Source organism: Chelonia mydas, chromosome 2 (genome assembly GCF_015237465.2).
Source record: "Chelonia mydas isolate rCheMyd1 chromosome 2, rCheMyd1.pri.v2, whole genome shotgun sequence".
NCBI lineage: Eukaryota > Metazoa > Chordata > Testudines > Cheloniidae > Chelonia > Chelonia mydas.
Window position 1 is genome coordinate 104,186,242 of NC_057850.1, and position 16,219 is coordinate 104,202,460.

The following is a 16,219-nucleotide window of genomic DNA, read 5'->3' on the forward strand; positions in this document are numbered from 1 at the left end:
CCCAAGCGCTCAGGGCTCCGACGATCTGGGCGTCCAGTTGCACCTCGTAGCCCTTCACTCTCAAGGTGTCGGCCAGAGGGGCATATTTTTCCAGTTTCCGAGCTCGGGCTTCTCGGAAGGCCGGGGTCCTGTTCTCAAAGGGGACCGTGATGTCGACGAGGATGATCTTTTTCTGGGCCTCGTCGGTGACTACCACGTCAGGTCGCAGCGGGCTGTCGGTACCGGGGATGGCGCAGTTCACGGCAACCTCCCCCAGGCGCGGTGCGATGGCTTTCACCAGGCGGTTCTGGATGGCCTTGTGGCGCAGCTGCCAGGCTCTGGAGTGGGGCTTGCAGCTGCACAGGACGTGGGGCAGGGTCTCGTTGGAGTAGCCGCACTTCCTGCAACGCTTGTCTCGGTTCCCGTGGCGGATGGCTCTGTTGAGCGGGACGCAGTTGAGCCAGGCGCGGTGGATGAACCGCCAGTCGGCGAAGCGGGTGAAGCCGCCCCGGCGAGGAAGTGGTTGCTGGCATCCCACTTGCTGGTCAGTTCAAAGGCTTTTCCCTGGTCCGGCTTACGCTTCAGGGCTTCTATGTACAGCGAGTGGATGGCTGCCTTCAGGGTCCTCTCCAGCAGGCCCCTGGCGCTCGGGGTGACGATGGTGTTGTCCTCAGACCTGATCTGCGGCACCAGGACTCCCAGCTCCTGGCGCTCCTCGCACCACTCCCAGCGGCAGCCGATGCGCTTCCCCAGGCGGCGCGTGGCATTGCGGGCACGGGACCACAGTGAAGCGATGTCGCCCCCGTCTCGGCCAAATTACACAATGGGTCTGTTTACACTGTAGCTGGGAGTGTGCTTCCCAGCTTGGGTAGAGAGCCACGCGCTAACAGGTAGCTGGGGTTAGCACACAGGGAGTCTGGGTATTTTTGTTTTCAGACAGCTATATTTAGCACACTAGCTCAAGCAGAGCTAGCATGTCTCCCAGCAGCCATGTAGGCGTACCCAGTGTGAGTAGTCCCATTGACTTCAATTGGAGTATGCACATAATACATATTATATAGCACTTTTCATCAGTAGATCTCAAAGTGCTTTGCAAAGAAGGTCAGTATCATTATCCTCATTTTACAAATGGGGAAACTGAGGCACAGAGAGGTGAAGTAACTTGGCCAAGGTCACCCGGAAGGCTAGAACCAAAGCCAAGAATAAAACTCAGGACTCCTGAGTCCCCGTCCAATGCTCTATCCATTAGGTCACACTGTAAGGTTAAGCAAGTGTATCAATCCATAGGATCAGGGCTTATGTGCATCTTGATTTCATTTTACACTTGTTTGTGAATGTATTGATTTGAAATAGTATGAAAATCAGGAATGACTGTCTTTTCAATTCCCAAGGGATACTATGCTCCCAAAAGTTTTGGAAAGTTATTTACACTAGACAATAAACCCATTTTTCAGCCCCTTGGCACACACATATCCTTCAATCTCAAAAATATGAAAATTATGTTTTCATAAGACAAGCCATCCAATTGTCTCCCCGATGAATAAGAAAGCAAATAATAATTTTCCATGAGAAAACTAACTAAAAGAAAAATAATTATTCGTTTTGCTCATTTTCTACTCACTTCTCCACTGTCCTACTGTACACTCACTTTCGGTAAAAACAAAAATAAGCAGGCTTTTTATATTAGCATGTTTTAATTGGGCTAGTTACCCATCATTTGCAGTGTGTTATATGAAGTTAACTATACAAAAAAGAAAACCATTTTCCCATCAGTTTTCTGATTTCTATTGGCAGCTTTGACCTTTGGTCTATGCTTCAGAAGGAAATGGTAGCTCCAAAAATATGCTAACCATCCACCCTTTTGTTTGCATTCTATTCAGTGGTTTACATAAATATTCAAGATCTATAAAGAAAGAGTGGAGCAAAATGCCTGACATTCTACTTCACATTATTGGCATTCCTTTTGGGACTGGGATAAACTGATAAACAGCCTTGTTTCACAATTTTAAAATCAAGACTTTGGATGTTTTTTCTAAAAGATCTGCTCTAGGAATTATTTTGGGGAAGGTCTATAGCCTGTGTTGTATAAGAGGTCAGACTAGATGATCACAATGGTTTCTTCTCTCCTTGGAATTGATGAATCTATGGGTCTTATTGTCTACTTAACAGTTTGCATGAAGCCAAGTCTGATGAGAACACCTTGCAAGAATTTGGTGCCCCCTAATCTATATCCAAACTTTAGCCATGATTCAGTCCAGAACCTGAACCCTAATCTAAACATCCTCCAGATCCAAATACCACCTCCTTAGTTCATCTCTAATGACTAACTACCTTTGATATTTAGTTTGAATAGAGTAAAGGGCTTGTCTACACGGTGCATTAGTGCACACCAGTGGGGTGTAAATACTAGTCCACACCAGCATCTGGTGCACTAACTGGCCCAGGTGGACCCTGCGGGCACTCACTAAAAGTTCCCTAGTGTTCATTAACAGTCTCATTTCAAACAGTACCACATGCACTAGGGAGCTTTGAGTGCACACCAGCAGGGTCCATTGGGCCAGTTAATGTGTGACATGCTGGTGCAGACTGGACTTTACACACACACCCCGGTGTGGACTAATGCACCATATAGACAAACCCTAAGGCTTTTACTGATTTTTTTCAGTTATACTGAAAACAAATATATTCCTATTGTACCTGACCAAAAAGCGTTCGCCTTCCCACTCTTCTCTTAGAAGGAAATCAACAATTTATCATTCTAATTGATTTTAAAAAGTTAATTTCTATCCAAATAGAGTGACATGTTATATGGGTACTGATACTGTATCTATCTGCCAGTTGAGTACACCAAAGCATTCCTTTTAAGGAGTTAAATTAAAATATTATTTTATAATATGGTTTTGATTTTGGCTACATATTGAGAATTTAAATAATTCTGACTTAATATCTAAAACCTAAATCGAACTTAAAAGGAGCTGGATTCATTTTGTACACTATTAAAATTATTTTTTCTGATTAACATTTAATTTACATTTAAGTATTCTGTACTTTTTCCTCTATAAAGTTGCAGTAGTATTATGTTTTTTAAAAGTGAACGGAGTGGTCCATGTCTAGCAACAGGCATGGTTCCTGTTTAGCAAAAGGAAAGGTTCACCAAACAGCAGCAGTAGCTGTGCAAGCTACCCTACAGTACTCTACTACTGTGTCTTATCCTTGCAGAGGTGAGAGGCATCCACTCTACAGATTCAATCAAAAAGGTGCTATTTACAGTGTGCATGCATGTGATGCAGACAGTTGCTTTACTAAGACCAGCACCATCACGGGTCATCTCTAGACTCCCACACTCATCCACATGCCCACTGTCCTGTGTTCCCTATAAGCTGCATGCAAGCAGCGGCCACCCAGGAGAGATTCAAGTGCCACCCAGTTGATTAGCAGAGTGCGCACATCCAGCAGTGTGCGTTCCGGTGTCCCTCCCCCCACTGCTTTGCAGCCATGTTGCTGTCTTGAAGCTGTTCCTGGGATCCTCCTGCTAGCTGTGCAGAGTGAGGGGTTGGGGGAGCTGATGTCAGGGTATCCCCCTCCCCCCACCCACCTCCACAGAGCAGGGGAGAGGGGACAGCCTGGCACAGGAGGACTCAGAGCTGCTGTGGCCTGAATGGTGAGTGAGTGCCTTTCTTAAAGAGACCCCACACGGTTTGAGACTTCCCCAGCAGCCAGCTCACACAGTGTGTGTGTGTGTGTGTGTGTGTGTCGCGCGCGCACACACACACTCTGTGTCACAATCACCTCCCAACACATACTTGTATTACTGTTTCAGAGTAACAGCCGTGTTAGTCTGTATTCGCAAAAAGAAAAGGAGTACTTGTGGCACCTTAGAGACTAACCAATTTATTTGAGCATGAGCTTTCGTGAGCTACAGCATCCGATGAAGTGAGCTGTAGCTCACGAAAGCTCATGCTCAAATAAATTGGTTAGTCTCTAAGGTGCCACAAGTACTCCTTTTCTTTTTGTATTACTGTTGTTGTTACTTCTTGGTACTTCCTACAATGCACATATATTCTTTCATTTTATTCTTTCAAAGTGTGTTATTTTAGTGTTTTGACTGGTCTATGCATTTCATAATTTTTATTTCTCTTACACTTAAATTTAATTCTTTGAGTGGTGAGTTCTAAAATGCCAAACCTGTCCTAGCTGGAGTAATTGTCCCTATGGTAACTTTTTAAATATGTAATATCTAGGGTTTTTGGTTCTACTGGTGGCGCACATCCGCACATACCTCGGTGCACATAACAAAATTTATTCCGCACATGGATGGAAAAAGTTAGGGGAACATTGCCACTGTCCCTGATCTTCAGCAAAGGATTGGACAATAAAGGACATAATCAACATACCACTGTACTGGTCCATCCACTGCCCCATTCAAGTGAAGACCTCAGCCTTCCTTCCATTCCACTGGGAAAATTTACAAAGACAATCCACATTTTGAAACTATTGAATGCTTTAAGTCTCCAGCATGCTCTAGAAAAGCAAAATATGCAGTTACAAGCATGGGATGCAAATGAACTGAAAGAACAGAATAATCGCTTGATGACCACTACCATCAATGCCTTTCCCTGCAATGACAATAAAAATCATCCAGGCTCACTGATGAAGTACACAGGCAGAATGTTAGAACATTGGTGGCAGAAACCAACTCTGAAACCATCCACCAGCACTGCAAAGATCTCCCAGAGGAATATGCCACTGCAATAAAAGAAGCAAAAAGAGACGCTTTTCATCCTCCACCATCACAGCTCATAAATCACAACAGAGAGAGCTATTGTGCATGGCAAACCAGCTAAACAACCCCAGCTGTATAATCCAAACACTACACCCAACTAGAAACAGCTGAAAAGAGATCTCTTACTACTTACCTACTTCACACAAGACAGAAGCCCAATACAAGCAGAACTTGCTGAGGAGGAAATCGCTATACTAGATCACATTAACCACCTCACCATCTCAGGTAGAGCAACATGTGACATCTGCCAATATCCTGGCTTCAGATGCATGAACAGTACAGCTATAGTTCTGTTAGCACTAAACAATGATCACCACATGGCAATGGATAGAGACCATATCCAATGCTCATGCCACTCAACTCTCTCCACTCTCTTTCAACACAGGTTACAAGAGGTGCTGGTGACCTACTTACAGGGCATGGCTGGAGTAAATGGCCCAGAGTTACAGTAGCTCCAAGTCCAGTCACTCATTCTCAAGAGGACACAGAGTGGTGGTGAGCTGGAACTGTTATCTTCCGCAAAAGCCCTCTTCAACATCTACATGAGGCCACTTGGAGAGGTGGTGAGATGCCATGGGCTCCACTGCTAACACTGCACTGGTGATTCATTTTCCACAGACCTAACCAATGACATGTTTTCTTGGATTTTTTTTTTTTTGGTCTCCTTAGATTCCTCAGTGATAACCACTATTCCCCCCCCCCCCACCCAAAACTAAAATACTTTTGTTTAATTACTATTTTTTCCTATTTCTTTTGTGTGATCCCCACTCCCATCTTTTTTTTTTTTAAGATATTTCTCTTTCATAAACATCCACACAGTAATATGTGAGTGCAGAACTAGTGCACTGAGTCTCAGCTGTCCTCCTCATTCCACTAGGATGCAATTTTCTTTAAGATTTACTTTTGATTTCATTAAGCAAAAGAGCAGGGTTTTGTTTGTTTTTTGGGGGGAGTTGGGGTTAAACATTTGCATCTGGCAAAAAACAAACTTTTTAAAGCCACAACTTGGCACAAAAAAGCCAAATTGTGCCAGTTTTGATTTGTTTCACAAAATCATGGGGCCAATAAGGAGTGCACCCCATATACCTATGAGCAGATATCCTCGTGAACTGTATTGAGGATATATAGAGCTGTGAGGGGGAACCGCTCTCAGTTCCTTCTTCACCACAAAATCCCGTGAGACTCCAAAGCAGAGGGAAAGAAGGGTGGGTAGCGGAGCATCCATAGGACACACATCTCAAAAAACTCCAGTTCCTGCACAAGGGGAGTAACCCCTCCTTCTTCGTGGAGTAGTGTCCCTATGTGGGCTCCAGTTCAGGTGACTGCCGAGCAATCTCCCCAGAAGACAAAACTGCATTGACAGCAGCAGCATATGATCTGGAAGCATGAACCAAGACATAGTCTTTGGAAGAAGTACGTACGAGAGCCAGGTTGCAGCTTTTCAAATTTCAACAAAAGAAACATCTTACAATAATTCTGTAGAAATAGACTGAGACCTTACAGAATGGGCTAGTACTCTAGGAGTTTGACTGTTGGCAGCCTCATAACAAGAGAAATACACTCAGGGGTCTGGTTTGAGAATCTTTGAGTGAAAATTGCAGATCCTTTGGATCTGTCTGCAAATGTAACAAACAGCCTGGGAGACTTTCTACATGGTTTGGTTCTGTCCCAGTAGAAGGCTAATGCTCTTCTGACATCCAAGATTTGGAGGGCAGCCTTCTCCCTGTCCTAGTTTGCTTCAGGAAAAAATCCAGAAGATAAGTAACCTGGTTATTATGGAATTCAGAAGATACTTCAATTAGAAACTTACAGTGCGGTTTTACAGAAACTTTTTCCGTGAAAAGCAGTGTAAAGGGAGGCTCTGCCATTAAAGCACTCATTTCTCTGACTCTTCGGGCAGAGCTGATGGTCACCGAGAAAGCTGTCTTCATAGACAGGTGAAGTAGAGAACAGGTAATCAGTCATTCAGAGGGAAGCTTCATAAGATAATTAAGGACCGGGTTTAAATCCCAACCAGGGGAGGGCTGACTAATCTATGAGAAAAAAAAATCATCAACCTTTTGATGAATCATGGGGCAGGCAAACACTGAGAATCCTTTTATGGATGAATGAAAGGCTGTGATAGTCACCAAGTGAACCTTGACAGACTCCATGGTAAGACCTGATTTTTTTAAATTCCAACAGATAATGAAGAACAGAGGATGGGGAAGAGTAAAAAGGTGAAAACTGTCACTGGAGACATTAAGGGTGAAATTTCTTCCTCTTGAAGATGGTTCAGGAGGCCTATGGTAACTGGAGAACTGAACTGGGTGAGACCTCTGTGTCACTTGTGACTTGCTAAATTTTCTTTTGTTTTCAGATGTGGGTGTGTGCTGAAGGACCTGAGTGTGGCCCTGGAATGTTTCAAAGATTCATAGATATTAAGGTCAGAAGGGACCATTATGATCATCTAGTCTGACCTGCAAAATTCAGGCCACAGAATCTCACCCATCCACTCCTGCAATAAACCTCTCACTTATGTCTGAGCTATTGAAGTCCTCAAATCATGGTTTAAAGACATCAAGGTACAGAGAATCCTCCAGCAAGTGACCCGTGCCTCATGCTACAGAGGAAGGCAAAAAAACCCCAGGGCCTCTTCCAATCTGCCCTGGAGGAAAATTCCTTCCTGACTCCAGATATGGCCATCAGCTGAACCCTGAGCATGTGAGCAAGATTCACCAGCCAGATACCCAGGAAAGAATTCTCTGTAGTAACTCAGATCCCACCCCATCTAACATCCCATCACAGGTCATTGGGCCTATTTACCATGAATAGTTAAAGATCACTTAATTGCCAAAATCATGTTATCCCATCATACCATCTCCTCCATAAACTTATCGAGTTTAATCTTGAAGCCAGATAGGTCTTTTGCTCCCACTGCTTCCCTTGGAAGGCTTCCTGATGGCCAGTTTATATCCATATCTTGTGTCTTTCATCTGTGGACTCAGAATAAAGTAAGTCCATCAAAAGGGAGGTCTTCAATGATATTTTGGACCTCCTTAGGAAAACCAGACAGCTGTAGACAAGACGTTCTATGGATGACTACAATGGTAGAGACGGAGCAGACTGCAGTGTCGGCTGCATCTAGGGAGGCTTGCAGAGAAATTCTTGCAAGGAGCTGATTGTTGGCTATGACAGCTAACAATGTTACACAGGAAGTTGTTCGATAAAATTGTTGAATTTGTCATAATTGATGTTGTACTTTGCCACTAGGACTTGGGAATTTGCTGTCTGAAATTGCAGGGTCACTAAAGGGTAGTTCTTATATCCAAATAGGTTGAGTTGCTTTTTGTCTTTATCGTACGATGTAGACTACATATGATATTGTCTTCCATGTGCGTTGACAGCTTCCACAACTAAAGAATTTGGTGGAGGGTGGAAGAACAAAAATTCCAGATTTTCAGCTGGAACACAGTATTTCATATCAGCCCATTTGCAAGTAGGCAGCGTGTGGGCAGGAGTTTGCCAAATGGTCTTTGCAGGATCCAGTAAGGCTCCATTCACTGACAGAGCTATTTGAGCAGAGACTGTAGTATGTAAAATGTCCAAAGGCTTATGTTGTGATTCCTGGACCTCCTCTAACGGAATCTGTAATGAGTCAGCAATACGTTCAATCAATTCCTGAAACTGCTTGAAATTGCGAGAAAGAGAAGGTAGGAGACATTACAGTGACGATGATGAAATATTATCTGGTGACGATGATGAAATATTAATTTGCAGTGTCACCTCCTTGTCAGCTCTAGTCTGTTGCCCCTCAGAAGCCTCCCCTTCAGCTGGGCTGTTGTGGAGGCAGTGATGGAGCAGGAGAGTGCCTCTGCCAGTGATCTCCTTGACAGAAGCTAAGAGGTCTTGAGGACTGCCGGCGATGGGCAACTTACTGGTCCCAGGATGGCCACTAAGGTGGACCATAAAGGAGAGGAGGGGTCATCCAGTATTGGTTACTGTAACGGGGCGCAGACTCACCCAGCGGTGCCTCCTGCTGGTCATCCAGGAATTAGCTCTTTTTACCAGCTCCAGAGCACCCTCTGCCGGTGTCTCGCTGTCGCTGGCCTCCATGTCCCTCCCGGACCCCGGTGCCCTTTTACCTGGGGTGCTGCCCCTCCAGGCAATACCCTACAGATCTGGGTCTCCCCTCCCCACTCTCTATCCCCACCTTGCCTCAGCCTCTGGGCTACTGCCAGTCACCATCTAGTCCCCTTTCACTGGGGCCGACTGCAGTGTGTATAAGCCAATCATCATAGGCAAGGGGGGTTTGGACCTGCTGCCTCCACCTACCCTTGGGCTCCCCTGTTGCAACCCCAGTACCCTGTCTTAGGCCATCTGCCAGGCCTGTAGCCAGGGGCTTTTCCAGTCCGGAGCCTCCCAGCTCCTCTGGCCTTCCCCAGCTCTGCTTCACCTCAGGTACTCTGGTACGCTCCCCAGCAGCCAGGCCCGTCTCTCTCAACAGCTAGAGGAGACTCTGTCTGCTCCTGGCCCACTGCCCTCTTATAAGGGCCAGCTGAGCCCTGATTGGGGCATGGCCTCAGCTGAACCTCCTGCCCCCAATCAACCTGGGAACTGCTTGCTCCCAGCCACGGCCCTCTCCTGGGCTGTTTTAAGCCCTTTAAGGCCAGAGCGGATGACCACCCTTCTACAGTCACCCAGTAAGAAAAGGCACAAAATTGTTTTTCCTTTGGAATTTCCCTCTCAAGGATGGTTGTCAGGGAGATGTCTCTTTGATGGTAGACAGGAGATCCCTGTACTAAGATCTCAGTATAATCAAGATAAGATAGTACTAAAATGATGCTCAACGTAGCCAGGGACAGGCAGTGGAAAGATTTCTGTCTGCCTGGTGCAGTTTGTACAAGAGAGTTAGGAGGTATTGGAGAAAGAAAAGGCCTCAGTGACCCAGTAGTTCTTGGTACAGATAGTTGTTCAGTACCTATTAACAATAGACTCCAGCTCATCTGAAATAGACAAGTCTCTGGAGTATCTAAATTCCTGTGGTATCAGATATACAGGAGTATGATGAGGACCAAGAGACCTGACTTTGCTGGTGGTTCCATTTTAGAAGATGGCATCCATACTGGGAGTGCTGAATAGTACATGTCTCTTGGATCATGCTAGTACTGAGGACGTTGATGACTTCTGGGATACGAGTTTGGTACCTTCACCAAAGAGTCAGCAGGCAGCACTGACCTCCTTGTTTGAGGTCTCTGAGTGATGGTACTATTTAGGCAGTACCTGAGTCAATTTAGTTCCCAAAGTATGTCTGGCACCATGACTTTTTGAAGAACTAGAAGTCTTCAAAGAACTCCTGGTATGAGAGCCTCAGCAGTATGCCTCATGGGATGTGAAGTCTCCAAAGCAATCAGTCTCTGAGGTGACTGGTTTCTCTTCAAAGGAAGCTGTCTGTTAGGAGAACTAGAACTGCTCCTTTTCAGAGTCCTGTTGGTACCTTCCATGCTCTTCTTCCATGAGGATCTCAGTGACCAGAATATGGAATTGTGTGAGTCACTAAGTGTACGGACCCCAATGTATGAGTGTACTGCTTTTAAAAGAGATGCAGATCCTCCACTTCAAAGGTATGTGGGTGTCTCCCAAACAGCAAAGGCCCCAAAAGTACCTGTCACTAGAAGAGGCAGCGCTTGAATCCTGGCATGCCCTGGCAATGACAATCCCCAAGAAGAGCTCTTCAGGCAGGCGGGGGGGGGGGGAGGGGGCGGGAGAGAGGAAGGGGAGGAAGGGTATTAAATGGAACCCCACCTCAAAACACTAAAAAAAGCTATAAAGCTAAGTAAACTTGAACTAAACAAAACTATTTCTAAACTAAGAACTGTAAGGATATGTTATTGCAGACACGCTAGATGCTCTGTCTCTGCCAGTAGGGTGGTTGAGAAGGAACTGAGGGCAATTCAACCATCCAGCCCTATATCTCTTTGGAACTGGGCATGTGGATGCCCGGAGCGCATGCACAGGCCAAACAGACACTTCTACTGAAAATCTCCATTCAAAGATGCACCATAGGGGCCGTACTCAAAGAAGAATGGTGAGTATGGGAAAAGGAGATTTTGGAAAACAGAGAAAAAAGACAAGTAACTGAAACAGAAGATACGTAGTCAGGAAAGAATAAAAAGGTAGGGAAGTGCAAGTTATTCTTGTTTAGGTTTTGCCAGCCTAAATGTATTGATAGGCAGATTTTGAAGCACGTATCCTTTCTCTTTTGTTGGAAAGTTATTCTAGAGTTCAGACAGTATGTCAGGTGAATTACCTGGAACTAATCCAGTTCAAATAATTTGAATTGCTAAAGGAAGGACGCGTGAAAGTACATATCTTTTCTGAAGGAAATTCCATTAGCAGTAATCTGATTTTAGTCTCATCAGAAACAAAAACCTAGAAGGAATTTACATCCTGTCTTTGACTCAGCATTCGGTTTCAAGCTTGTGAATCTTTATTCCCTACAGAGGTTTATAAATGATTCTGTAGATGGTTTGTCAGCATGTGAAGATATAGCTTTTTTTTTTTTGGCGTTGTCAACCCTTTGCATTACAAGACTGGCGGCTGCAGTGAAATGATGCTAGCAGTGGCTGAAGAGTCACAAGAAACAATGTGCTATAAAAGAAAAATACAAACAACCCACTAATAAGGTAATCGCATTATTACAGCAGCTAAAGCTATCTGCAAAATGATACCAGTGTTTGTAATGATGCAACATGAACAGCAACAAAACTATGCAAAGTGTAGAACATTAAAAAGCCATTATAGCAACTGTATTTAATGTACATTCATTTAGAAAGCTGCAATGGGCTAATATCCTTTTATGAAGGAAATTAGCTTTACGAGAGTTGACTTTGTGGACTTTATTAAAGTCCACAATTTGTACATTTTGAATATCAGGACCAGGAGGCCAGATATGGGATTAGATGGGCCTATGGGCCTGATGTAAGATGAAATGCTTTAACTAATTCTTGCTCAAGAGTGCACAAGGTTAAATTAACTGCCACAGTTAGAGTCAGAAAGGAATTTTCTCCCACAGCAAACTGAGACAGACCTTGTGATGTAGGGTGTTGCCTTTCTCTGGAGAACTGAACAAGGATAGTCCCTTAGGATCACACAATGCATCTCCTGTGATTTCAGGTAGTGAAGGAGCTGGTGGGCCTTGGCCCTTCTTGTCATTACTGTGTTTATTCCTCTTCTGATTGATACAGCTTTGTATGCAGTTTCCTCATGGTGCACAGTATTTCTACTCATGGCACAGTGTTGGCTTAAAATGTCATCCTTCCCTCTGTCTGTTGCTTAGTACCATTTGTTTTATTGTTACAGAAGTGATTCCCTGTTTTCAGTCTTATTACCGCTATTAAGAGTACCACAGTGATACAATATGAAGTGATAGATATATCAAAAGATAATAACAGATTTTTTTTCTTCTTTCAGTCTATAACATGTACCAGTACAGGACACAACACTCTGCTCCTAGTCTTTAGTTATCTACTTTTAATTAGAAATGAGCCCCAAAACTGAAATCTCAATTCCAAACCTCTTTGAATTTTATGGGGAAAGAAGTTCAGATTGGAATTCTTGGATCTATACTTACCCCTACAGCTTTGCCTCTATGTTAGATGAGCTGATCATATGCAAAGTAAATCGTCAGTTTTGCCACAGTCATGTTGTTTTAAATGCCTGGCTCTATATCCACAAAGGAAAAAGCAGTCCAAGCCATGAAACACATACTGCACTAAGCGATATCTGATGGGGATTTTTACTATCATTAGCTTACTTGAGTACTGGAGTATACCTAATGACATCTCTGCTCACTGCTTTCCTCAACAGTACCCGAAGTACATGGGTTGGATTCATGGCAAGTTAGGTTGCAAGGCAAAGAAATGCATTACTGTAACAAGTCTCATAAGCCATTCTTATTGCTGAATGCTAACACAGTGGGTGGTACTAAAAATTCAAATTATGACTTTCAGCAGTGACTGAGGTACTGCAGTATCCCGTTTAGTATACATCAGAAGATACAACTATCACAACAGTTACTTCACCTGAAATGGAGAAGGCAGAGTTTTTAATATTGTGTACTATCCTCCTGAACATGCCAAACAGGATGATAGTTGTTGAAGCCTTTTGTTAAATACCAAGTGACCATATCATATCGAATGGCTGGATGTGAATGTGGTTGCAATCACTTTTATTACTGATTTGTAACTGTTTTGTAATTCTGTCACTGTGAATTGTGTCACAACTATGCACTCGTTTTGTGACAGGAGATGTAACAGAATGAACAACTGGCTAGAAAAGCCATTTTATCAGCGAAGTGTGTCCTTGTCACATGTTTAACAATGATACAAAACATTACAGAAGCATTTGCTTCTTTCTCCTCCCAGTAGAATGAGTTTGGGGGATTCTTCTCTCTCTGCCTGTGTGTTCAGGAGGAAAACGTACTCAGCAGTGACTGAAACACCTTTGGGTAGAGAGCGTGAAATGCACTGATTAGTACACCTTAGTGCTGCTTAATCAGTGTAAAATCAGGCACAGCTCTAGTGGATAAGCATGAATCAGCATATTCAGCCCAAAGTCTCTCCTAGTGAATCAGTGAGAAACAGAATCCATTCCAATTCTTTTTCCTGAACACAAATATTACTGATATTCATGATATTCTGGAAAAGAAACATTTGATTTGGCTCTGATCCCGAATATATGATCCTATGTCTCTACTTGGGTGTTCTTACAGGCTCCGGTGGTCCTTGTGCTACCTCAGACACAGAGTAGATCACTTGCCTTCCTGCGTGAATTCCCAGTACCTTCAGCACTTTAATTCCTTCCTGGTATGTGAGTAAAAACATATTCTAAGACAGACTGAGTTATAAAGTATAATTGTTAGATGTTCCCTAACTAGTTAATAACATTGCACACATTGATACTTTGGGACAGGACCTTAGGAGGAGGCCTCGTGCGGTTTCTTGTTTCCTGTCAGTATGATTAGACATGTGCTGAAGTGAGGTGTGGCATCAGTTTTGAATGTTGAATAAACACCCGATCCTGCTGCCATCAAACTCAGTGGGAATTTTGCCATTGACTTCAGTAGGGACATCATCAAATCCAAAGTGAACCTGAAGTGTGCGTGTGTGCATGCACATGGTAAATAAAACTAGATGGTCAACAAGGAAATGCTTTTACTCACAGCAGGTTTAGGATCACATTCGGCACTAACTAGTAATTTCTCTAATGGCCAGAAACTGTAAGACATCTTTCACACCAGTTCGCCACTTCCTCACAGAGGGCTCACTCACAGGAGGTATTGAACACTTTTACCTCTCACTAGAGTCAATCTTGTTAAAATTCTTCCAGTTAGTAAGGTTACATTTCTTAAAGGAACAAAACACTAAAAAATTCTTAAAGGAGTAACACTGACCTTTTTTGGGTTGCACAAGTACATGCCTCCAGAATATTTGTGAACCTAGTGAACTGTGATCTCCTTAAAAGAGAAATTTTTGAATATATGTTACTTAAACTATTAGAAGAGACAAAATGTGAGTTTTCCATCCTGTGCAGAGGTTTTGGTGTTTGTTTATTTTTATTTTTTTGCATGAAGCCACTTTGTATCATAGCAATTTTACATTTATTTCACAAGACTAAGATAATGCCAATGAACTGCTCACTTTCTAAACTCTGGGTTGTACTTTACTCTTCTTGCAACCCCATTGAAATCAATAATGGGGCTGCTCAAAGAATGAGGCAAGTAATGGTACCAGAATCTGGCTCTCAGTTAGCAATAACAAAACTATTTAAAAAATAAATAGGAAAAAAGCAAACAGTTCTGTTTCTTCCTCAATAATAGTCAAATAAATCAAATTTATTTCTATTGTTCACCTAGAGAAATTTTGTCTGACATATATAAACCTTTTAAAGGAACTGATAATGGAAACATTGATTTCATTTGTAATTTTCATAGAAAACCAATTTTTGTAATACAAAACTTAAGGTCTATGGCAGATATTTGGCCCCAGTGCCAACTGCTTTCTCAGCTCTTTTTTAGTAACACCCATCTTTTTTTTTTTATATCTGTATAGTACCTAGCACAATGGGTCTGGATCCTGATTTGGACCGCTACCCAATACAAAGGCACTACCACAATGCAAGTACTAAATTGATAATAAATCCCAAGGAGATAGAAAATTTCCCTAAAGGGACAGGTGACTTGGAAGAATCTTTGAATGATGTAAACCCACTATAACCAGTACTATGTCACCTGCTTCCCAATTCCATGTCGGGGCCAAGTCAGGGGCAACAACTGCCAGATCAGGACTGCTCCAACTGGTGCAACTTAGAGCAGCCTACTCCAAGGGATATTTGGGACCATTTTGGCTCCCAGAGGCCACCAAGATCAGTAGAACAGACTTCCTTCCTTTCTCCCTTCTCTTCAGCTGTGCCTCTCTAATGTGCAAGTCATGGGCTGCAGAGTAATGCCGATAATGCTAAATTACTGACAGGACTGAACCAAGAAACGAGACGTAAATACTCCCAAACATTGAGGCAGTTCAGGTCCTGGTTTGCACTTCATGGCAGGCCTCTACAATAGGCTAAACCAAACTTTGTGGCTCATTCTCACAGCTCGTAAACTTTTCATTCATACCCTCCATTTGATTAGAGATTGATCCAGGTGGCGTTTGATTTGCGAAGAGACTGCATTTGGGATGTGCCGTGATGCTGATGATACATTTGAGATTCCGATCTCCTTCCTTCTCCACCATGGCAACTTTTTGTTGATAATATTTGTTGCTGATAATATTGATAAAGCTACATGGGGGAAAGGTCATCATTCCTACATGTCCACTCCCTGAAACACATTCCTGAAAAATATGGTGCTTAAGCCAATTTCTCCTATTGTGCATGTAAAGCAGAATTTTCCTTGCAACTGCGATTCACCCTGACACGTAAAAGAAAATGTGTCTATTTACAGTATGTGCAAGAAGAAAAAAAGGCTTTTAACTGGAGCATGGAAAATCTGCACAGAAAGAATGTCCCTGCATAGAAAAAAACCCATATAGCACAGGACCAGGACCAAACCTGACAACTCTCACTTACCTTGAGTAAGGCTCGCTCATTTTAAAGGCAGCTTTTTAAAAATACCCTATCTCACTCTTGTGATGAAAGATTTTGCTGTGTGAGTCAATAAGCCATTCCCTCTCATTTACACTGCCATTTAATGAGAGCCCTTTTCTCATGAGAAGAGGTGAAGGGAGGTTCTTAGTTCATAAGGCTACTCACCTTATGTTAGTTATATCAAGGCCAGTGGACAGCAATGAAAAAACAAAACTTCAGAAAGGGGCTCTATTCCATGCCAACAGGAGCTTGTCCACAAGGAGCAGTGGCAAGAAATCCTATTGTCCTGCTGTATAATAACATAGGAGGTATATTAGTAGGAAAACATCCTCA

At 43.2% G+C, this 16,219-nt stretch overlaps 2 long non-coding RNA genes across 2 annotated transcripts in view; both read right to left on the reverse strand.

Annotated features, from left to right (window-relative positions):
* Positions 1–16,219, reverse strand: part of LOC114019526 — a 784,643-nt gene that overhangs the window by 51,797 nt on the left and 716,627 nt on the right. The window lies entirely within an intron of this gene.
* Positions 518–12,991, reverse strand: LOC122464526. The gene is made up of 3 exons (XR_006288646.1): positions 12,979–12,991; positions 12,381–12,382; positions 518–655 (listed from the first exon to the last, which is right to left on the reverse strand). It is a non-coding gene; the product is annotated as an uncharacterized LOC122464526 (long non-coding RNA).